Source organism: Oncorhynchus keta, chromosome 6 (genome assembly GCF_023373465.1).
Source record: "Oncorhynchus keta strain PuntledgeMale-10-30-2019 chromosome 6, Oket_V2, whole genome shotgun sequence".
Classification (NCBI taxonomy): domain Eukaryota; kingdom Metazoa; phylum Chordata; class Actinopteri; order Salmoniformes; family Salmonidae; genus Oncorhynchus; species Oncorhynchus keta.
This window is the reverse complement of record NC_068426.1, coordinates 43305852-43331749: the sequence shown is the minus strand read 5'-3', so window position 1 is coordinate 43331749 and position 25898 is coordinate 43305852.

Here is a 25898-nt window from a genome sequence, read left to right as displayed (position 1 = left end):
AAGGATGAACCAGACTTGTGGAGGTCTACAATATTTAGCTCTTGGCTGATTTATTTTGATTTTCCCATGATGTCAAGCAAAGAGACACTGAGTTTGAAGGTAGGCCTGGAAATACATCCACAGGTACACCTCCATTTGACTCAAAAGCCATGACATAAGTTCCTGGAATTTTCCAAGCTATTTAAAGGCACAGTCAACTTAGTGAATGTAAACGTCTGACCCACTGGAATTGTGATACAGTGAATAATAAGTGAAACAATGTGTCTGTAAACAATTGTTGGAAAAATTACTTGTGTCATGCATAAAGTAGATGTCCTAACCGACTTGCCAAAACTATAGTTTGTTAACAAGACATTTGTGGAGTGGTTGAAAAACATGTTTTAATGACTCCAACCTAAGTGTGTGTAAACTTCCAACTTCATCTGTATACTTTAGCTTACTTTCAACCTACAGTTGAACCCAGAATCTCTTGGCTAGCATTTTTGGAGAATGTAGCTGAAAGTGCAGTGTCCCTTTAAGGAAAACTTTGCTTCAGACAAAGCGCAAGGCCAGATGTTTCTCAATGTATTTACCCTTTAGTGCTTTTTGTTGAGCTGTGTCATCATGTCAAATATGTCTGTGAATATTATAGTCGTAGGGTTGTCAACTGAACCAACCTAGGTTATGACAATTATTTTTGGAGCTGGTAAAAGTTGCTCCCAATAATGTCTGATCCTCAAAATGGTTAAGGTTAGGATTTAGGGTTGAATCAGCTGACTTCAGATCTGTGGTTATGGGCAAACATCTACCTTAAGCATTCCTCTTCTAGTGATACTCAAGTGAAATGGAGGGAGAGTAAGGCTGGAAAAGTTTGCTAACTACCATAGAGTTTCTCTAGACCTTGATCAATGGGCTTTTTACCTGATAAACAGTGCCACCTGGTGGATCCCAATAGACTTACATGCAATTAGCTGGCCAGGTAGTGGTATTGTAAATTCTGGTAACTGTCACATATTGCCAACAAACGAAAAATCATTGGAAAATACAAGGTTCATTTCAGTAATTTCAGTTAAATGTTCTTGTAATATTAGGTTAACTCATATATTTAGTTACACTTCCACATTTCGCAGGTTAGTCTTGCGATAAGCCTGCATTTGATTGGCTTGTTATATCAAAGGGGTTAGAATACACACATCAGTAGACCTGAACATGAAGATGCTCAGGTAAGTGTTTGTTTTGTTGCTATTGTGTGAATCTCTATGTACATGTCTACCAATGTGTGTTGTTAAAGGTCAGTGATAGCGCCCCTGATAACAAACCTGCCTGATCTATGCATGATATTTGATATACACTGGGTGTGCCGGTTATAAAATGATGAGCGTGGCAATGATTGCACATAACTCCTCTTTCCCCCTCCCCGTTGCCAATTACCAGCACATTTATCCCTCTGCCTCTCTCTGCCTTGCAGCCCCACAGCCCCACCAGCTTCTTTGAGTTATAGCAGCTGCTTGTGGGTGGCTGAAGAATTGATGCAGCTGAAAGGGAGGGATGGAAGCAAGAAGATGAGAGCGGCAGAGTGACAGGCGGAATAAGAGAAGAGAAAGGAGGGGTGATGGGAGGGAGGGATAGGCAGAGGGAGCAGGAGCAGCATGGAAGAGTGACAGGCGGAATAAGAGAAGAGAAAGGCGGGGTGATGGGAGGGAGGGAGGGGTGATGGGAGGGAGGGGTGATGGGAGGGAGGGAGGGGTGATGAGAGGGAGGGGTGAGGGAGGGAGGGAGGGGTGATGGGAGAGAGGGAGGGATGATGGGAGGGAGGGAGGGATGATGGGAGGGAGGGGTGATGGGAGGGAGGGAGGGAGGGGTGATGGGAGGGAGGGGTGATGGGAGGGAGGGAGGGGTGATGGGAGGGAGGGGTGATGGGAGGGAGGGAGGGGTCATGGGAGGGAGGGAGGGAGGGAGGGAGGGAGGGAGGGAGGGAGGGAGGGAGGGAGGGAGGGAGGGAGGGAGGGAGGGAGGGAGGGAGGGAGGGAGGGAGGGAGGGAGGGAGGGAGGGAGGGAGGGAGGGAGGGAGGGAGGGAGGGAGGGAGGGAGGGGTGATGGGAGGGAGGGAGGGAGGGGTGATGGGAGGGAGGGATAGGCAGAGGGAGCAGGAGCAGCATGGAAGGGAAAAGGGGAATTAATAGGAAGAGTGACAGGTGGAATAAGAGGGGGAGAAAGAGAGAGATAGATAGAAAGAGAGGGATGGAGGGATAGAAAGAACAAAAGAAAGAAAGAAAGAAAGAAAGAAAGAAAGAAAGAAAGAAAGAAAGAAAGGAGGAAAAGAACAAGGTAAGGGTGTGGGGGAGACAAAGAGCAGGGAGGGTGGAAACAGAAAGAGAGATGCGTGAATGAGGGGAGAGGGCGGATTCTGGAGTGAGGATGGAGGGTGAGTGAGAGAGAGGGTGTGATGGAGGGTGGGAGAAAGAAAAGCAGAGAGAGATAGAGAGAATGAAATAGAGGAAGTGAGAGAGAGAGAGAAAGAGAGAGCGAGTGAGAGAGGGGAGGGAGGAAGACAGAATGGCCAAGAGATCGAAAAAGGGAGAGAGAGATCGAGAGAGAGAGGGGGGACAAATTAAAAAGAGAAGGAATCAGCAGATGGGAGTTGGCGGTCCCTGAGCTGGGGGGAGAGATCAATAACTAATTTCGGTCCTGAACTGGAGTCGTGTTGTGTTCCAATAAGCTCGGGACATAACGAGTTAGCTTGAATATCTGTAGTCCTCCTCTCCTTCTTCCCTCTCTCCTTCTCTCTCTTTCTCCCAGGACCTGGGATAGCTAGCTACCCGTGGCTGGATCGATTCCTCAACAGGCCTGGCTCGCCTACTCTCTCTGTCTTCAAAGAGGCGGCGTTTGTCGGGGAGCACAACTGTCTTTACAGCAGAGATGCTACCACTACAGTAAATGGCAGAGGGCTTCTTATATGTGTGACTATTGCTGTGTGTGTGTGTGTGTGTGTGTGTGTGTGTGTGTGTGTGTGTGTGTGTGTGTGTGTGTGTGTGTGTGTGTGTGTGTGTGTGTGTGTGTGTGTGTGTGTGTGTGTGTGTGTGTGTGTGTGTGTGTGTGTGTGTGTGTGTGTGTGTGTGCGTGTGTGCGTGTGTGTGTGTGTGTGAGTCCATTGCGTATGTTTGTGGAGAGATTAACTAACTTTGAAAGGGATTAGTACAATGTATCCTCAAAAGTATCCCTCCCATCTACATGGGCCCCCTCCCTTCCCCTCCCATCACACAGACACACACAACTTGCCCCCACACACGCCTGCCACCCTGTGCCAGCCAGCCAGTCACGCCAACAGGCCTCCTGAGACAAGAGAGCAGGGCCCGGTGCCAGACCTCCACACAGACACAGAGAGAGGGGGTACCAGCTGTGGTGGTTTGGCATCGGGGCCACAAGGTTTGAGAGGAGCCGGAGACCTGCCAAGGTTGTTTGTTCGCTGGCGAGTTGCCAACATGAGAACTCCCCACGCCCCCAACACACACACAGGACAACAAATGCATACTTCCTCCCAAACACTTCTTTATTGTGTTTGTTGAGACATGTTGTGACATGTTGTATTATCAATGGACCTCTTAGAGATTGGTGGTTGTATAAGAGGAGAACTTTTGAGGGACAAAAGCCTGTGGTTGAAAGCAACTGTTAGCTATCAATGTCGTTCAATGAGTTGGCTTTGAAAAAATTGACAGGCAAGTTTTACTACAGAGGAAGCTGATTATTGAGAATAAGGGGTGTATTTGTGTAGTGTTGCTTCCAATGAATCAGTCATACATTGAATCGGTTGTACACTCGATTACAACCGATTCAGATTTGTTAGTGCTGGGCTAAAACATAAATGTGACCATATGCAGCTCCCCCCAGTGAGCCAGTAGGGGGTGATACACGGAGCGCACATAGCGCTCGAATCCCAATGCCAGCGGCCCACGGCACAGGCTAGGGTAGGCTAACATCTCCAGCTGCACGGCTCAAGGGAGAAGAGAATTGTGAGGAAGCCAGAGGGTTGATGGGAAGAGGGGGAGCAGACAGACTCAGCTGATGCCAGAAAACATAACGTTTTGACTATAACTACTGTTCCCTGAAGGAGGGAAATGAGGTACAACATAAGATGTATGGGGAGCCGCACTCTCGAGACTTCGGTTGAAGGTTCTACAATGTCGCATGACAAGGCAATTACATCAGCACCTCGCTGGAAGGCCAACCTTCCACAGGTGATAAGCGTGAGGCTCGGATTAATTCCTTCAATTTAATACCGTACTTCACCGAGCCCAGGAAGAGCGGCGCAGGTCCTTCAGGGAACAGTATTTATAGTCATAATGTTACCCTTCAGTCTGTCAGCTTCGGTAAAACATACTTTGGGGAAATATAATCACGCCCCAAGACAACCTCAATGGATACTAAATGAAACAGACCGTGGCAGGCAGCCCAGACCTGGTCCCGCCAGATACGACAGTCCGGGTGTTGCACACACGGCGCGTTGCCTAGTGACTTTCCCCCTTTCCCCCTAAACACACTGTTGGTTACACTGGGAGCAGTGACATCCAAGCAATAAAACCCTCACAAAAGTGTGTGGTGATACCCAACTCGCTGCAGCAACAATATCTCCTACAGTCAACTCTTTAAACAATGCCCAAGACGCTGCTAGAACCCGTGTAGAGTGGGCTCATACACCGCTAGGTAACCCTTGCCCCTTGCTGCTATATATATATATATATATATTTGGGGAGGCAGGGTAGCCCTGTGGTTACTGTGTTGGACTCGTAACCGGAAGGTTGCAAGTTCAAATCCCCGTCATAACAGCTGACATAACTTCTCATAACCATGTCATAACAGCTGACATAACTTCTCATAACCATGTCATAACAGCTGACATAACTTCTCATAACCTGTCATAATATGTCATAACAGCTGACATAACTTCTCATAACCATGTCATAACAGCTGACATAACTTCTCATAACCATGTCATGTCATAACAGCTGACATAACTTCTCATAACCATGTCATAACAGCTGACATAACTTCTCATAACCATGTCATAACAGCTGACATAACTTGTCATAACCATGTCATAATATGTCAATAACAGCTGACATAACTTCTCATAACCATGTCATGTCATAACAGCTGACATAACTTCTCATAACCATGTCATAACAGCTGACATAACTTCTCATAACCATGTCATAACAGCTGACATAACTTCTCATAACCTGTCATAATATGTCATAACAGCTGACATAACTTCTCATAACCATGTCATAACAGCTGACATAACTTCTCATAACCTGTCATAATATGTCGTAACAGCTGACATAACTTCTCATAACCATGTCATAACAGCTGACATAACTTCTCACTGTCATGACCCATATATTTACACCTGTTGTGACATATATTGTGTTATTTTATGGCTGGTTGTGACACCTACATAAGAATGTCAAAACCAACATTAATTAAAAAATAAATAATTCCCCTGCCAAGAAGTTTCCTTTCGTTTGAAATTTTTCTGTTTTAACTCATTCTTCACATGTTTTTTTCTTCATCATATTTTAAATAACTTGTAGAAAATACACTTTATGACACAATCAATAAGCATTATGACCATCATAATCATGTAAGCCAGATAGGCCCATCACATGCATGCCCTTACTTATATCAGTCATCAGTCAAAGAGAGAGTTGTCCTGCTCCTGAAATATGCTCCTATATTCATCCCAGTCATCAGCAACAGAGCATTGAGGAAGGTGCACGCATGTCTGACATCGATTAGTGTGCGATGATAATTGAATATGGTCAATACATAAAACATAGAACATGAACATACTGTTGACACGTAGGCTATGGTGTATTGTAATGTTGTTTTTGTGTGGTAGGTTTTGTGGGTTTTGACACTCTTACGTAGGTGTCATAGCCAGCCATAAAATAACGCAATATACAATGCCTTCGGAAAGTATTCAGACCCCTTGACTTTTTCCACATTTTGTTAGGTTACAGCCTTATTCTAAAATGTATTAAATCGTTTTTTTCCTCATCATTCTACACACGATACCCTTAACGATGCGCCCGGCAACTACTACCGTACCCTGTTCACTGAATGACACGCATACACAATCCATGTCTCAAGGCTTCAAAATCCTTCTTTAACCTGTCTCCTCCCCTTCATCTACACTAATTTAATTGGATGTAACAAGTGACATCAATAAGGGATCCTGGCTTTTCACCTGGATTCAGCTGGTCAGTCGATGTCCTGGAAAGAGCAGGTGTTCCTAAAGTTTTGTAGACTCGGTGCACATTCAGAAGTAGAGTCACTGTTAATTCACCTCAACACATTCCCAGTGGTGTGTATTCATGAATGCCAATGGAAGCTGTGCTTCCACAACTAATAGACCAATAAAAAAAAATGACGACTATAAAATAATGTTTTGTCTCTGTGTTTTCATAATCTTAAGTGAAAAATCTCACCGGAGAAATGATCAGAGCGAGGGACACAACGGACCCCTGTGTCAGTACATGTATCTAATGCAGTCTGGACCAAAAGGTATGTTGCCGCCATAGCATGTGATTGATTGATGCCAGCAAGCATTTAGCCAATCAGAGTCAATCAGAGTTGGGAGCCCAGTTTGGATTTCGCTTCACACCAATGGAATCACATTGTCATAAAAACGTGTCTGTTTATGGTCTGCTAGAGGTGTTGTTCTACAGTAGCTGGCTTGCTAAATCAGCCCTTCCTTAAGCCATGGATGGAGATGGGGATTTGGACTTGTTTTTTTTTACTTCATTCTCTGTATTGATTATGATGGCAATTCTGATCTAATCATGAATTCAGATGTTGTACCACTGGCCCGAGAAGATTGACGTTCAATATGTTGCCTAGTAGGCTCGTGATAACTAGCTAGCTAATGTAGCTGGTCCATTGTTGCCCATGCCAGGAAGTTAGTCTAGCAAGAATTTTAGCTAGGTGGACTATCACAACAACAACTGAAAGTGCAGAGCGCAGAGCCCCGTCGACCCTCAACTCGTAGGCTATCGCCTCATAATGGAATCTCAGAAACTTTCTGTGACTGGGGCACATGAAAGAATGCATCCTTTAGGTCAACCAATCGCAGTTACGCATGGACCGTAACAGCCACTGGTTTGTAAGGATTTTAAGAGCCTGGTCCTTCTGTGGCTCAGTTGGTAGAGCATGGCGCTTGTAACGCCAGGGTAGTGGGTTCGATCCCTGGGACCACCCATACGTAGAATGTATGCACACATGACTGTAAGTCGCTTTGGATAAAAGCGTCTGCTAAATGGCATATATTATTATTATATTAACCCTAAGATGTTGTCACGGACTCATCTAGAGCGGTGCGTAAAGTAGCGACCCCTTTCCGGAACCAGCAAATACCGGCTGTACCAGCAGTCCTGGATCCAAAATGATGGGAGGATATTCCCTTCCTCAGAACACGCACTGGAGCCACATTGCTCATGCACGCCATTGGCTGGAGCAGACAGTGAGCCTCCCGTCAATTGCCATCTGAAGGGACAGGACGCCACCCTGTGGACTGGGAGAGATTGGTTATTTTTTACCTTTCCATCACTCTCGACCACCGAGGTGACTGAATGTGGAGAAGGAACCATTTTCATTCCACCCACGTGGGAGACGCAACCCTTTTCACACCTGTGAACACTGTGGAACTTTGGATTGATACAACTGATGTTGATGCGCCAAGGTTTGCCTGCCCGATCCACTCTGTTTACATAGACAACTTACACACAGCACTGAGACGCATTACATTATCTTAGAAAAACAAGAAGTGACCCAGTCAGTCTTTCCTCGACTCAGCCAAGAGAGACTTGCATGCATAGTATTAATATTAGCCCTCTGATTACAATGATGAGCAAGACGTGCCGTTATGTTCCGGGCCAGCTGCAGCTTAACTAGGTACTTCTTTGCATCACTTGACCATATGACTGGATAATAACCTGCTGGACTTGCTATAACCTGCTGGACTTGCTTTGTTGTGTCAGAATGTGGTGTCACACTGCTTTCAAGACAACTGGAACTTGGAAAAATAACTAGGTCAAATCATGATGTCTGTGATCTTCAGGTCAGAGCTCTACAAAGATGCCCGTGTTTCCAGGTTGGAATTCTGAGTTAGATGACCATTTTTCCCAGTCGAAGCTAGTTTCCTTTCAGAGTACCTAGTCGTCTTGAACACACTGAAGTCAGAAGTCGGAGATTTCCAAGTTCGCAGTTGTTTTGAACACAGCATTAGTCTGAGAGGAAAGAGGAAGAGTGCAGTAGAGGGTCCGTCTCTCCCAGTCCCTGCTCTCATATTTTCTCCGGTGAGACTAACCAGATAGAGGGGGCACTGTCTTCCACCTGATTGCGAAACTCGAGTCTCACCGCATCAGACTGTGGGTCCGCATCTGCCTCATGCACAAATGCATGTCATCAAATCAGATCAAATGTATTTATAAAGCCCTTTGCACATCAGCTGATATCTCAAAGTGCTGTACAGAAACCCAGACAGCAAGCAATGCAGGTGTAGAAGAATGGTGGCTAGGAAAAACTCCCGAGAAAGGCCAAAAGCTAGGAAGAAACCGAAAGAGGAACCAGGCTATGTGGCCAGTCCTCTTCTGGTTGTGCCGGGTGGAGATTATAACAGAACATGGCCAAGATGTTCAAATGTTCATAAATGACCAGCATGGTCAAGTAATAATAATCACAGTAGTTGTCGAGGGTGCAGCAAGTCAGCACCTCAGGACTAAATGTCAGATGGCTTTTCATAGCCGATCATTAAGAGTTTTTCTACCGCTCCTGCTGTCTCTAGAGAGTTGAAAACAGCAGGTCTGGGACAGGTAGCACGTCCGGTGAACAGGTCAGGGTTCCATAGCCGCAGGCAGAACAGTTGAAACTGGAGCAGCAGCACGGCCAGGTGGACTGGGGACAGCAAGGAGTCATCATGCCAGGTATTCTTGAGGCATGGTCCTAGGGCTCAGGTCCTCCTAGAGAGAGAAAGAAAGAGAGAAAGAGAGAATTAGAGAGAGCATACGTAAATTCACACAGGACACCGGATAAGACAGGAGAAGTACTCCAGATATAACAAACTGACCCTAGCCCACCGACACATAAACGGCTGCAGCATAAATACTGGAGGCTGAGACCGGAGGAGTCAGGAGACACTGTGGCCCCATCCGATGATACCCCCGGACAGGGCCAAACAGGAAGGATATAACCCCACCCACTTTGCCAAAGCACAGCCCCCACACCACTAGAGGGATATCTTCAACCACCAACTTACCATCCTGAGACAAGGCCGAGTATTGCCCACAAAGATCTCCGCCACGGCATAACTCAAGGCATGTTGTTCCTATGACCAGAGAAAGTGACATATTCCTTGATATTAAAATAGACATGACGAGCTGCTAATAATAAAAACGCAGGACTATCGATACATTTGGATACTCATTCATTTCAGCTGCCGTGTGAGTGGAAGTAGGGAGAAGTGTGTTTTATGTTTTGTAAAAGTGTTGCATAAAAACGTAAACATGAACTCACTCTCTTTGCTGTATTCCTTGTCAGTCTCTCTCTGGTCATGGTTTTAAAAGGTATGAAATGTCAAGTAGACTAATATCAAAATTTGCTGTGGCCGGGGTTGTGGACGCTGTAGGAACAGTTATTTGAGCAGCTGATGTAAGAAGGGCTTTATAAATACATTTGATTTGATTTGACTTTGATCAACTTGTAACCCCACTTTTTGAGAAAATGTCCCTTGAATGTTTTGGTACCTACTAGAGAGCTCTCCTTTGTTCACACGCTCTTAAGCCTTAGCCCCACCCATATTTTTAAGCATTCACATGTGAGGTCATGTGCTAAAGGTCATATAGTGTTGTAAAGATTAAGACTAAAAGTCATAAAAGTAGTAGCAAACAACAAGGAGGAATTCCAGGTAACAGAGAGTGTCTAGACAAAAATATTTCATAAATATTAAATGGCACTTACCCAGACACATCTTGCTAAGTGGATGGGTCTCTACAGAAGTTGTAATGTTGACAAACCCCATTCCGTACCAATTTGCTCAACCGCAGCATTAATTTGAGGCTGCAATGAAAACTAATGGGACTGTGGTGACATCAAAATCCGGGGTGTGATTTAAGTTTCTATTCAGTATTGATTGACATGGTAATAGACTAATAGTATTCGAGAAAATGAAAAAACAGACCCCTCTGACGCGGTATGTTACATCATTTTGTGTCACTACATAATGTAAAGCATGCATTTGCAACTCATTTTGTGCCGTACAGCCTCTTTCTACCAGGGGTAGCCTTTCTATCACAGATTAAAAACAAGAAAGGGACAGGCTAAGGGATAAGAGGGTTTCCTAGTCAATTGTACAACTGAATGCATTCAGTTTTTTAGTCATCACTGCAAGCCATCATGACTCTCAAAAGTCACGACAGCCGCTGTTAACTTCTGAAGATAGCTTTAGCTGTCATCAAGGCAAAGAAAGGGTGGCTACTTTGAAGAATCTCAAATATAACATATATTTAAATTTGTTTTACACTTTTTTGGTTACTACATGATTCCATATGTGTTATTTCATAGTGTTGAGTATTCTACAATGTAGAAAATAGTACAAATAAAGTAAAGCCCTTGAATGAGGAAGTGTGTCAAAGTGTTGGACTGGTATATAACTGTATATATATTTTTTAATAGCTTAAAGGGTCATAACATTCAAATCATATAGCTAAATGATCCATGATATGCTGGTTCAGTAGGGCCACCCAGAGACAACTGCAGGTCTTGACAGCTGGTCTTGCAGTCAGCAACCATCTTCTGGTAGACAGACCGCTCACTCTGAACAAACAGGAGATGCTGCTCTTGCTTCTTCAGCTTGACTGACTTAACAGCTTCTGGCAGATTGGCAGATCTGAAGATCTGATAGTTTTTCCTCTGGCACTGCCAGCACAGGTCTGTTCTGGGCTTAGTGCTTGAGATGTGGGGAAGCAATTTTCCCCACCGATTCCAGAAGGAAGATAGCCCAACTACACATACCTCTGGAAAATACAGAACTTGTGATGACAGACGCTGGAGTCGAGAAGCAAGTACATGGAGTGAACATTTAATGAAACACGAACAGGAAGCGAATACAGACAGTGTCTGGAAAGGGGAAAACCAAAACGACAGCAATGCTGACAGGGGGATGAAACAGAGGAAACAGACCGATATAGGAAAGGCAATCAAAACGTGAAGGATTGCAGGTGATTCCAATGAGCACTGATGTGCGTTATGAAAGGCAGCCTGGCGCCCTCGAGCATCAGAGAGGGAAAGCGGGAGTAGTCGGCCGAGGCATAGGTCAGTCGATGCATGGGCGCTGGACAAGCCGGCTGGGGCGTAGAAGCCCGACGAGCCGGCTGTGGCGTGGGAACCTGGCGTTCCGGCTGAGGCAAGGGAGCCCAATGAGCCGGCTGAGGCTCAGGAGTCCGACGAGATGGCTGAGGCATGACATGGGATGGGAGCATGCCGACCGAACCGGGCAAAGAAACCTCTCAAGCCAGCTAAGGCGTGGAAGCCCGACGAGCCAGCTGAGGCACCCCCGATCCCAACCGCAGCGGCGCCCGGACCTGACATCACCAACAAAACGAAAAACAAAAACCTCCCTGATGCTTTGTATAGTAGTGTCAGCCAGACGCTGTCCGTCTCTGTTCCTGCCCGTGTTTCATTGACAGTGGAAAACCAAAACAACAATAATGCTGGCACCGGAATGAAACAGAGGAAACAGACAGATATAGGGAAGGCAATCAAAACGTGGAGTCCAGGTGAGTCCAATGAGCTCTGATGCGCTTAATGATGGTGACAGGTGTGCGTAATGAAAGGCAGCCTGGAACCCTCTAGCGCCAGAGAGGGGGGTGGGAGCAGGCGTGACATAAATAATGTGAGATCAATAAAAGTAGTGGCAATCATGTTGGAGGTAAATTAAATATTCAAAACGTGTTGTTTAAGCTTTACATACCAAGTGTTGTCATCGATTCCTTGTAGAGACGCCACACCACTGCTTTTGTCACATGACAACAGCTTTCCACCAAAGAGCCTGTGTCCTGGGTGGCATCCTGGTAATACTGTTGCATTATCCTGTAGTTGTTGATGAAGTTCACCACTCGCTGCAAGTCCGCATGCTTCAGGTGTAACCTGTTCTTGCTTGGGCCAGCTCTCTTTTTGAAGGGAGGCATTAGACCATTCTCTTTGTGTGACTGGTGGAGGAGTGTCAGGCATGTTCTACTGATGCTGAAAGACAAATTAGAGATACAAATATTTTAGCATTATTATACAACAGATAGCCGTAATCATCATCAGACACACCGGGCTAACTTGATGTTTCATGTAATCATCTGGCGAAATGGAGTCTTGTGTTTAGACTTATTGCTAGAGTACTAGCTATACAAACTGATTGTCAAGCTAGCGAATTAGGTTCAATGTTATTTAGTTAGCTAGCTAACATTAGGCTATAACTAGCAATGCAAATGGCTTGCTGACATAATATTACTACACAGATCATACAATTAATGCTAATGTTAGCTAGCGAACCAGCCACCTAACATCAGCTAGATAGCTAGCTATGAGTAAGCTTTAACTTGACAAAATTAGAAACATATAGTATATGAAACTGTAGCGAGACTCTTACCCATATACATGGATGAACACTTCACGCCAGACTGCAACCCGTTTCATTAAATAAGACATCTTGCACCATTTCCGTTTTGTTTGTACAACTTGCTTGGTCTGTTGTGTCAAACCACTCTGGTTCACACTGACCCTGTGCAATGCCATAAGAATCATCAGATCTTTCTCACTCTCGGTCACGGATGCCATGGTTGCCCTTAGTTTGAAGATGTAATCTGGTGACAGGTGTTTTATACAACAGCCTTCTGTGTTCTCTTTTCGACTCCCTCTGCATTTGCAATCAAATGCCAGAATTGTGTTTATCTCCTTATCATACTCTGCTTCTATCAGACATTGCACTGATTTCAAAACTCTGTCAACTTCTTCCGTGACAGCAACACTGTTGATTGCCCTTTTCCCCATCACTGTCATCAGAAGACTGACTCTACAATGTACGGTTCAATTGAAATGTTTTAACCTAAATCAGGGATTTCCCCATCGTCTGATTCATTTCAGAGTCAGAGAGTCAGCAAGGAACGATTGTCCTCCAGAAAGTAGTCCATCACAACTTTTTCGCACTGATCTTTGTCAAAAATAAAATAAATTCAGGGCAGCAATGTTGAGAGTAGTAGCAATACTTTTGCAGTTCTCTATGATATATTTAAAAAATGACTGTTGCAAAGATCGTCTACACATACTGAGCAGCTCATGTTATGGACAAAAGCATGCTACATGGCAGACCAATCCAAAATCATCTCTCGGCATGTCGAGCCCATCCATTATCTCAGCCAATCATGGCTAGCGGGAAGGTTCCTCTCTTTTTCTGTGGCTAAACCAACTAGGCTCGTAATTTAACAACTGTATTTGCATTTTGATGAAAAATGTAAAAAATAATTCAAATGCCTCTCCTGTGAAGTCGTGACTTGCAACATACGCCTAGTTTCCTGAAACGAGTTACATATACCAACAGAAGTCCTACAATGAAAATGCTCTTGACTGAGGTCCATGATCTTGATATGCATATTGATATGCGTAATAAGGACAATTTCTAATGCTTACTTGAGTTTTGAGTACATGCTCAATAATTTGACAAATATTACAGACATATCATTCTTTCAGACACTATATTCCCTCTGAATAAAGGAGTGTGCAAGCCACAAGCTAAAAGCACTGTAGCTTAGCAACAAGGATTCCATCTTTTCTGCTGTGTAATTCCAACTGTCATTTATTTTTTTTACACCAATTTTGTGATATCCAATTGGTAGTCACAGCCTTGTCCAATCACTGCAACTCCCGTACAGACTCGGGAGAGGTGAAGGTCGAGAGCCATGCATCTTCCGAAATACAACCCTGCCAAGCCTCACTGCTTTTTGACACACTGCTCACTTAACCCGGAAGCCAGCTGCACCAATGTGTCGGAGGAAACACCGTACAACTGGCGACTGTGTCAGCATGCATGCGCCTGGCCCACCACAAGGAGTCGCTAGAGTGCGATGGGACAAGGACATCCTGCCCGGCAATACCTGCTCCTTACCCGGATGACGCTGGGCCAATTGTGCACCGCCTTATGGGTCTCCCAGTCGTGGCCTGCAGCGTCACAGTCAGTGATCGATCCCAGGTCTGTAGTTACGCCTCAAGCACTGCCTTAGACTGCTGCGCCACTCGGGGGGCCCAAACTGTCATTTTTTTATTTGTGTAAATGGTGTGGTTGAACTGACAACTGGAAAAACAAATGTGAGAAACTTCCAAAAATACCTGTGTAATACCCTTGTTAGAACCAAGTATTGAGTTTATTTGTTATAATTAATTGGTATTATATTTAAAAGGTGATTGAATTGCTCCCGAATTGTAATGTTGTTAATGCATTTCTTTTGAAGAAATATAGGTTGGTTTACTTTTTAAGTTTAAGTTAAGACCAATAAGGTCGCTTGTTAAGCTGTGGCCAATGGTAGTTGACCTGGTTAAAGGGAGGCCTGGGAAAAAAAGAGAGGGAGAGGTGTTGAGAAAAGGATGGACATTAGATTATGACCGTTGGTGAAGAAGAATTATAACAGAAGACAATAAAAAGAGAACAAAACCTACCGAGTTTTGAAGGGAAATACCTATTTTATTTTATAAGAGACTACCGTAATTTCCGGACTATAAGATGCTACTTTATTCCCACACTTTGAACCTCGCGGTTTATACAATGACGCGGCTAATTTATGGATTTTTCCCGCTTTCACAAGATTCATGCCGCAAAAAACTGAGCACCGTCACATAATGTGACGTAAATCGAGCGCGCTCAAACTTCCCATCATTCTGATTACGGTAGTAATTTTGTCACCCTCATCATGGCAAAGACACGGAGAAATGCATATGATGCAGCTTTCAAGTTGAAGGCGATCGATCTGGCTGTTGGAAAAGGAAATAGAGCTGCTGCACGGGAGCTTGGCCTTAATGAGTCAATGATAAGACTTTGTAAACAGCAGCTGAGGAACTGACTCAATGCAAAAAGACAACATACCTTTCAGAGGGAAGAAAAGCAGATGGCCCAAAGTATTTGCAGCCACTCGACATCAGTGTAAATCGTGCATTTAAGGTGGTGCTCCTTGTTCAGTGGGAGGCTTGGATGACAAGTGGGGAGAAATCCTTCACTAAAACGGGCCGCATGCGAAGAGAAACTTATGGTCAAGTCTGCCAGTGGGTCTTGACAGCGTGGAGCATTGTCAAAAAATCCACTATCATCAACGGGTTTCGAAAGGCTGGACTGCTGCGTGTTGAAGGGGCAGCATGAGCTCAGCGGGGTATTTGCCTCCGGATGAAAGTGACGAGAGCGACAATGAAAACGAACATCGGAATTCTGAGGCTCCGACACCAAAGGAGATGACTTCAGTGGTTTCAGTGCACAGGAGGAGGAAGAAAGTGACCAATGACTTTACTGGTAGGCTACTGTTTAATTTTTGTTACAAGCCGTGTTTCGTTAAAGCCAATTTATTTTTGTTACAAGCCGTGTTTTAATATTCATCCTCGTATGTCTGATTGAAAATGTGCTAAATCCGACTCATGAAGTGTCCAGTTGCCAAATTATTTTAACTGTTCAGGTGCCAAAAACAAGAAAAGCATTCAAATAAAATCAATTGACCTTTATCTTCGAGCAAGAGAAGTATGGCAGAAGCGTAATCATAACCATCAAGCTCATTTACCATACAGATCATTTACGTTTCCTATTCATGAAAATCATAAATTAAATGAAATAAATATATTGAAACACAAGCTTAGCCTTTTTTAACACTGTCATCTCAGGTTTTCAAAATATGCTTTTCAACCATAGCTACAAATTATTTTAACTGTTGTGTAAATATTGATAGCTAGCATAGCATTAAGCCTAGCATTCAGCAGGCAACATGTTCACAAAAACAAGAAAAGCATTCAAATAAAATAATATACCTATTTGAAAAAAACTTTGAAAGAAATGTTTTCAATGAGGAGACTCTCAGTTAGTTAACAAATGTTCAGTTTTCCAAAATATTATTTTTAGGAGAAATAGCTACACAAGCATTTGTTCATCACGTATGGCTAAGAAAAAAATCTAAAATGCAGTCTCAGCAGGCCAAATTTCACAAAAACAAATTAACATTCATAATAAAATAATAACTTTGAAAAACGATGTTTTAGAATAAATCCTCAAGGTGTTTTTAGCAAATGTTCAGTTTTTCCAAAAAGTTGTGTAGAGCATGGCTCCGTTTTGTTCATCACATTGTAAGAAAAAAACGCCAGGGTAGTGGGTTCGATTCCTGGGACCACCCATACGTAGAATGTATGCACACATGACTGTAAGTTGCTTTGGATAAAAGCGTCTGCTAAATGGCATATATCTATTCAATGATAAATCATTCGTGGCAGCTGTGTTTCTCCTCGAAGCAAACTGAAAAAGACACGCAGCTGGAGATTACGCAATAATTGCAACGGAGGCCACCTGGTAGATGTAGTCTCTTAAGGTCAATCTTCCAATGATTTGCCTAAAAATACGTCACAATGCTGTCGACACCTTGGGGAAACGACAGAAAGTCTAAGCTCATCCGTGACCCATACACCCATATAAGCCTACCCCCTACTTTTTCGAACATTCTGTTAAAAATCGCGCAACATTTCAGCGTCCTGCTACTCATGCCAGGAATATAGTATATGCATATGATTAGTATGTGTGGATAGAAAACACTCTGACGTTTCTAAAAACTGGTTAAATCACGGCTGTGACTATAACATAACGTGTGTTTCATCGAAAAGCGGAAGAAAAACTGATCACCAAAATTTGGAAAATATATCAATGCGCCACTTGCATGTATTGTTTATGGGAAACCAAATTACATGGGGCTGAGATTGCAAGTCCGACAGCTTCCACAGGATGTCGCCAGTCTTGTCAATTGCCTGGGCTTTGTTTCTTGGTCAAATGAGTAAGAGAGAGCCCATTCCTTCCGGTCTCCGACAGGATGTTTTGGATGAGAAATTTCCGACCATGATTTGAAGACGTGGAGCTATTGAATACACATCGCCCCATGATCATTTTGATAGATTATTAATGTTTACTAATACCTAAAGTTGGATTACAAAAGTATTTCGAAGTGTTTTGTGAAAGTTTATCGTCGACTTTTTTAATTTAAAAAAATGACGTTGCGTTTTAAAACGCTGTTTTTTCCTGAATCACACACTTTTCATAGATCGATATTTAGGGTATATATGGGACCCAATAGTGTGTTTATGGGACATCTAGGAGTGCCAACAAAGAAGATCGTCAAAGGTAATGAATGTTTTATATTTTATTTCTGCGTTTTGTGTAGCGCCGGCTATGCTAATTATTTTGTTTACATCCCCTTCAGGTATTTCGGGGTGTTGCATGCTATCAGATAATAGCTTGCTTTTCAAAACATTTTAAAAATCTGACTTGGCTGGATTCAGCTAACGTTTGTAGCTATAATTCAGTACCCCCATGTGTGTTTTAACAAGCGAGGGGAGGGGGATTTTAAGAGTGCTATTAGACATTCAGTCAGATTGCATTTGCTTTCCCCAGATCCCAGAACTGGGTTGCTAGCCAGGGAGGTAAGAGGCTAAAGTATAATAATGAATTTCCCTCTATCATCCCAGAACTGTTAGCTAGCCAGAGGTAAGAGGCTATCTTGTTAAAGTATAATAATGAATTTCCCTCTATCATCCCTGTCACGTTCTGACCTTTATTTCCTGTGTTTTGTATTTAGTTAGTATGGCCAGGGCGTGAGTTGGGTGGGCAGTCTATGTTTAATTTTTCTATGTTTTGGTTACTTTCTAAAGACTGAAGCTAGTATGGTTCTCAATCAGAGGCAGGTGTATTTGTCTCTGAGCCTTGAGGTTAGCCTAGCACTGTGTGTTGGTGGGTGATTGTTTGTCTTGTGAGAAGATTAGGACTGTTTTGAGTTTTCACATTTCTTGATTTTTGTTAGTTTGTTAAAGAGTACTGTCTGCATTGAACCATGGACAAGACCATGGTGCTTGGTCCTCTGATCCGTTTCGCCTCTCCTCTGCGGAAGAAGGGAGGCACCTCAGAATCCCCAGGCTCAAAATCAGGACCTACACGTGGTAAAACAAGGGCACAGCAGCAGCATCCACCTCAGCGGCCAGCATCACAGGAGGAATGGACATGGGAGGATGTATTTCCTGTTGCTAGCCCTGGGAGTCAAAAAGGTTCGCTTCCATGGGAACAGGTGGAGGCACAAACAGAGGCACGCCAGGACAGAGGAGCTGGCAATCACCACCTTCCGGAGACACCTGAAACCCCAATTTTTTTTTTTAAGGAATAGGTGGGTAGGATAGCAGACCTGAGCTCACTCCCCTTTTAAGATTTAGATGCACTATTGTAAAGTGACTGTTCCACTGGATGTCATAAGGTGAATGCACCAATTTGTGTCGCTCTGGATAAGAGCGTCTGCTAAATGACTTAAATGTAAATGTAATACCTGTGCTTGCTGTGGATCTTGTGGTGCCTGCTCAGCGAACTGCCATACGGTACGCAGTCTTGGGGATTATCTGCGCCGGCTCTAGTGCTGTAACCGGGCGCTGGTGGGGTGCATCTGGATTTCTGCCTGCGCTCCGCTCATTTTTAGCAGGCTATGTGTAAATGCAGGCTAATATTTGGGTGTTGAAATCCGTAGTTTTTATAAAAACGTTCAACCTGTTTATTTATACCATAGTAAATTGTGGAGTTGAGGGAAGTGGCTGCTTTAAGGTTCGATAGAGCTCCAGTGCGCCCTTTTAATTTTTAAGATGCTTTCCGTTTTAAACAAGATATTTTGTCAATTTTGGGACAGCCTGGTGGTTCCAACAAAGAAGATCGCACCAGGTAATGAATGTTTTATATTTTATTTCTGCGATTTGTGTAGCGCCGGCTATGCTAATTATTTTGTTTACCCCCTTCAGGTATTTCGGGGTGTTGCATGCTATCAGATAATAGCTTCTCAACAACGAGCTGAAGAAGGTCCCGCCTGTCCAGCTAACGCTGCTAGCGTCCCGTGCTAACGCGCCAGAGAAGAGACAAGCGAGGAGGGGGGATCCCGGTAAGAGTAGCGCTGCGAGAGCGTCAGTCGGCGCCACAACAACTGTTTTCCCTCTATCATCCCAGAACTGGGTTAGCTGCCAGGAGGTAAGAGGCTATCTTGTAAAGCTATAATAATGAATTTCCCTCTACCATCCCAGAACAGAGGTGCTAGCCCCTAGCCAGGGAGGTAAGAGGCTATCTTGTAAAGTATAATAATGAAGCCCTCTATCATCCCAGAACGCCAGAGCTAGCCAGAGGCAAGAGGCTATCTCTGTCCAGAGCTAATAATGAATTTCCCTCTATCATCCCAGAACTGGGTTAGCTGCCAGTGGGGTCAAGAGGGTATCTGGTAAAGTATAATAATGAAGGCGGACATCATCGGACTAAGACAATGGTGAAGTGGGGTCCGCGTCCTGCGCCAGAAACCGCTGCGGACAGACGCCCACCCAGACCCTCCCCATAGGAGGTAAGCTATCTTGCAAGTATAATAATGAATTTGACCTTATCATCCCAGAACTGGGTTAGCTAGCCAGGGAGGTAAGAGGCTATCTTGTAAAGTATTTTAATGAATTTCCCTCTATCATCCCAGAACTGGTTAGCTCAGCCAGGGAGTGTAAGAGGCTATCTTGATTAAAAGTATAATAATGAATTTCCTGTGTGTTGGTGGGTGATCATTCCAGAACTCTGTTAGCACCAGATAGGAGTTAAGAGGCTATCTTGTAAAAGTATAATAATGAATTTCCCTCTATCATCCCAGAACTGGACAATTACTAGCCAGGGAGGTCCTAAGAGGCTATCTTGTAAAGTATAATAATGAATTTCCCTCTATCATCCCAGAACTGGGTTAGCTAGCCAGGGAGGTAAGAGGCTATCTTGTAAAGTATAATAATGAATTTCCTCTATCATCCCAGAACTGGGTTAGCTAGCCAGGGAGGTAAGAGGCTATCTTGTAAAGTATAATAATGAATTTCCCTCTATCATCCCAGAACTGGGTTAGCTAGCCAGGAGGTAAGAGGCTATCTTGTAAGTATAATAATGAATTTCCCTCTATCATCCCAGAACTGGGTTAGCTAGCCAGGGAGGTAAGAGGCTATCTTGTAAGTATAATAATGAATTTCCCTCTATCATCCCAGAACTGGGTTAGCTAGCCAGGGAGGTAAGAGGCTATCTTGTAAGTATAATAATTAATTTCCCTCTATCATCCCAGAACTGGGTTAGCTAGCCAGGGAGGTAAGAGGCTATCTTGTAAAAGTATAATAATGAATTTCCCTCTATCATCCCAGAACTGGGTTAGCTAGCCAGGGAGGTAAGAGGCTATCTTGTAAGTATAATAATGAATTTCCCTCTATCATCCCAGAACTGGGTTAGCTAGCCAGGGAGGTAAGAGGCTATCTTGTAAAAGTATAATAATGAATTTCCCTCTATCATCCCAGAACTGGGTTAGCTAGCCAGGGAGGTAAGAGGCTATCTTGTAAAAGTATAATAATGAATTTCCCTCTATCATCCCAGAACTGGGTTAGCTAGCCAGGGAGGTAAGAGGCTATCTTGTAAAGTATAATAATGAATTTCCCTCTATCATCCCAGAACTGGGTTAGCTAGCCAGGGAGGTAAGAGGCTATCTTGTAAAAGTATAACAATGAATTTCCCTCTATCATCCCAGAACTGGGTTAGCTAGCCAGGGAGGTAAGAGGCTATCTTGTAAAAGTATAATAATGAATTTCCCTCTATCATCCCAGAACTGGGTTAGCTAGCCAGGGAGGTAAGAGACTATCTTGTAAAGTATAATAATGAATTTCCTCTATCATCCCAGAACTGGGTTAGCTAGCCAGGGAGGTAAGAGGCTATCTTGTAAGTATAATAATGAATTTCTCTCTATCATCCCAGAACTGGATTAGCTAGCCAGGGAGGTAAGAGGCTATCTTGTAAAGTATAATAATGAATTAGAGCTATTCTTCTTTTCCTTCTCTTTTTCTGATTTTATTTTAAAGCAGAGGTTGTTTTTCCACCTCCAGATTTGTGGTGCGATATTTTGTACAGTCTTTTGGCAGCTCTGCCTGCAGTCCTATAGTGCAGAATGCTAGTGTGATGGTGTATTGCAGGAGGCTGCTAAGGGGAGAGTTTGCCTCTCTGCAATATTAATGAGAAAATGGGTCATGCATTTTTAACCATCCACCATTGGGGTCCCAGAGTCTCTCTCTCTCTCTCTCTCTCTCTCTCTCTCTCACATATTATTTTATTTCTCGCTTGCTTATTCTTTATTTTACTCTCTTTCTCTCCCTTTCTCACTCTTTCTGCACTAAGACCCAGTCTTTTTCTTAATCTTACTTTCTCATTCTGTGTCTCTCTACTTCTCTTCCTTTCTCTGCAGAACAAAGACTGGAGATGATGTAAAATATAACTTTTAAATATAGAGATCCCTGGACCCTCTCTGAACCATTTCCCCTTGGTAGAGAGAGAGGGGTCTGGCGGGGATCATTAGCACAAGGAGACCTTGCACCCCACCCCATCCTCTTCTCTCTTACTCGCCATCTCTTTCCTTCTCAGATTCCCTTGATTCTCCCACCCCTCTCATTCCCTTGCTTCTCCCACCCCTGTCATTCCCAGCTTTCTGTATAACTCCCTTACTACTCTCTTTCCATCGACTAGCGCCATAATTTTTCTCACATTTTGTCCTCTTCTTCGGCCATCAATCCCTTTATTTATCGTCTTCCTCCAATGCCAGTCCAGTCCCAGGTTTAACTGTTTCATATTCTCTTTCACTCTGTTTTCCTCTGCATATCCTTACTCCGGGGTCTATCTTTCCTCCAGGGTCTTTATCTTAGCCCCCTTCTCTCTCTCTCTATCTCTCCCTCCCTCCCTCCCTCCCAACCTTTCCTTTTATGGCCTTTACACAGTCAGTCATCTTCATGACTTTGAACAATCCATTGACTTTAACCTTCCACTGACTTTGGGAGGTAAACTCAGGCATAGCACATTGCATTCTGTTGACGAGCACACAATTTATGGAGATTGTTTGCATTGGGTGCATTGGGGTCATCCAGAGATTACACACAGTCCAAAGGTCACTCCAAATTGGGAATACAGACCTTTATGTCGGGAAAGTGACAATATTTGATGAAGTGAATTCCCTACTTTCAGTTCCACGTGGATAACAGGTTCAGATGGTTCTATTGAATCCATGATAGCATGACAATAAATCATTTAAATAATGCTATTGAGGGTTGATATGTGAAATTATTATTATTATTATTAATATTTTGGTTTATGCATGTTCCACCATTTAACTCTGGCAAGTCAACCTAGGTTGAACCAGGGGATAATGGCTGCCCTTTCTCATTGATGCCATGGAAGTTCAAGGCCGACCGCGGTACTGCAGGAATTGTTAGAGACGACAGGATTCCCCATTACAGTGAATGGAAAATTGCCATCTTTGTGCTCAATCTGCATGTAAATAAAAAATATTTGAAGATAATCATGATTTAAATAACGTCTAATACACCAGATGTATGTCCTTGAACCGATTATTTTGAAATCGAAACACCGAAGAAGTTATTAATAATTGAGTTGCTAATGGCAGCCTGCAGTAACCCTGGTCGGCCTCCAACCTAAGTTACTCAGTGAGAGGGGGCAGCATTGAGCAACCCTGCAACGTCATTTCCTGGAGTAGCTCAAACTGCGCATGTTATGTCTCCATGGGACTACATCTCTTAACCTCATTTGGTTTCAATGCGCTGTAGAGTCTTGACATAGGAACGAATGGTGTCACGTAAATCGATGGCTTTGACCATTCCTTTATACAGTCATCGGGTTGAAAATCTTGTTGGCCTGTTAGGGAGAGAAAGATGACAATGAAAAACACTAGCAGGTTTGCCCCCTTTGTCACTATTTGGATTGTAAGAAAATACAAGTGAGGCTTCCTACACGGACCAGCCGCCACTGAGCTCTACTTAAAAATACATTACAAAAAAACATGAGATCCTTGTAAGTGAAGTTCTATGCATCAAAGGGTCCAGTCCTACACCCAAGAACTGGAAATTGAAACCCACATGAGGACTCTCTCTGTAGCGACCTCGTCTCCCTTTTCTCTCTCTCCCTACCCCTGTTTTGTCCTCTCTGTCTCCCCGTCTCATTTTCTCTGTCTTCGCCTTCACTTGATTTCTCTCTCCCGTGATCCTGTCTCCTTCTCTTGTCCCCCATTCTCACCCTAGCCGTCTCTCTCTCTCTCATGGTTTCTGTTTCTCGCCATCCGTCTCATCTCTTTCTCTGCACCTCTCCTCGCTCTCTATCTCTCCCCTTCCCTCTCATGGTTTGGGCTGTAATCAGAGTGTGCGAGGAAGATTAGAGCAGACAGGAGAGTTGAGCCATCTGGCAGATCTGGCAGATGCCAATTGACCATTTCTAAGGAGGATGGGCCAATCGACATTGAACAAAAATGATATTATTTATTTGGTGTAACCCCATCATTTTTTTTATAGTAGCCTAGGCTATACCTCTTTCTCGGTTGACATAACCTATCAGCTTTTTCTATTGGGTCGATGCAGTGGGGAGCGACCCCCCCCCAAAACAGGATGGACCAGCCCAGTTAAATTCAAAGTCAAACGTGCCATTAGATATCCAGTCTGTTCCTACTGAAGTTGATGAAATGACCGGTAAAAAAACAAAATGGTGGTGCGGAGAACAACAACAACAAAAAAGGCTTTCGAGGTGAAGACAAATGTGGGAAATGAACGGAGGCTTGTGTTTTGTTAAAGTTCTGCTGGTGCGAGTGAGGGTGAGGGAGAGGCTGCTAAATGAGCCGAGTCAAATGTGGATGATGAGGACCAAGAACGTGATTCTAGGCACACAGACAGTTCAACTGCAGTAAGGCAATGCAGTCGAAGGTAGAAAACAGAGAGACACACACTGACAAATGCTATGTATCCTACGTTCCTGATGTTTTGCCTGCATATGTTAATTAATAATAGGCCTGATGAATCCTTAGGGGGGGGGAGGGACATATCAGGCACTAAATTACAATCGATGTTGCTGAGTCAGGCTAGAAAATGTCTTAGCAAAATGTAGGCCTACTGAATTTATAATAATTAATTAATTAGCACGACTTGTAAATAATTCATTAGTGATTTATATTTCCTGCAACTTTCTGAAGAAGCAACAGCGTGTGTGTGTGTGTGTGTGTGTGTGTGTGTGTGTGTGTGTGTGTGTGTGTGTGTGTGTGTGTGTGTGTGTGTGTGTGTGTGTGTGTGTGTGTGTGTGCAGGCACACATGTTTATCTATCACTTCGTGTTGTCAGTTAGCAATAGGCTACTAATGATACTGCAAATGTCTTATGACTAGATAGAATGGCTTTCCCAAAAGCATTCTCAAATAATTGTTAACGACAAAGTATGTCTACCTGGCAGAATGATAGGCTGTCATGTTTATTACTTTTATCAATCGGGTGGGGTTTTGTCAGATATTTTGTTTATTTATACAACAGATTAATGTGTTGTCATGGTGCTTCATCTAAAAGCAGAACCAGATGACCTAGAATGGATTTGGGATTACATTAAAGTACATGGTGCAACTGACCAATGCAGTTTGAGATTCTGCACTTGATTATTACAGCAATTGTGAAGATCTCCACAGACTTGCCATGACTTATGCATGCTATCATATGACAACATAAGAAGACATGTATAGCTACAGTAACATGTGTCCATGGATGTGTAACTCATTTTAAGATTGAATGCTACATCAGTTGGTAAAATAGCCTTAACATTGGGCCATTTACTGTATTAGAAAAGTAATATTGAATTGTGCTTGGTCGACAACGCAACCAAATATCGATATTTATAGGAGATGTATCAACTGCTTGGATAGTTCCATTTGAGCCACTGGCTTAATTACATTCATTCACTTGAGTTGGTTGAGTTGGAGACGTGGATCTACATTTACATTTAAGTCATTTAGCAGACGCTCTTATCCAGAGCGACTTACAATGTCATGTGTTAACTTGCCGACAAGTTAATTTGCTATTTATTGTATCTCAAAAAGGCCCAAAGGAATTGGGTGAAGTAAGTCCAAATGCATTGGGTGAAGTAAGTACATATACCATTCTCCAAGTAAGCTTTTCACTGTAAGGTATTCAGTGGCTAATGCCGAATCTGACAAATAAAATGTCATTTGGATTTGATTTGAACAAAACACAATTCAATATCACTAAATATCATTTGAATTTGAAGTCCACCAAAGCCTGAACCCCTAGGCCTGTTGTATTGAAGTCCACCAAAGCCTGAAACCCTAGGCCTGTTGTATTGAAGTCCACCAAAGCCTGAAACCCCTAGGCCTGTTGTATTGAAGTCCACCAAAGCCTGAAACCCTAGGCCTGTTGTATTGAAGTCCACCAAAGCCTGAAACCCCTAGGCCTGTTGTATTGAAGTCCACCAAAGCCTGAAACCCCTAGGCCTGTTGTATTGAAGTCCACCAAAGCCTGAAACCCTAGGCCTGTTGTATTGAAGTCCACCAAAGCCTGAAACCCCTAGGCCTGTTGTATTGAAGTCCACCAAAGCCTGAAACCCCTAGGCCTGTTGTATTGAAGTCCACCAAAGCCTGAACCCCTAGGCCTGTTGTATTGAAGTCCACCAAAGCCTGAACCCCTAGGCCTGTTGTATTGAAGTCCACCAAAGCCTGAACCCCTAGGCCTGTTGTATTGAAGTCCACC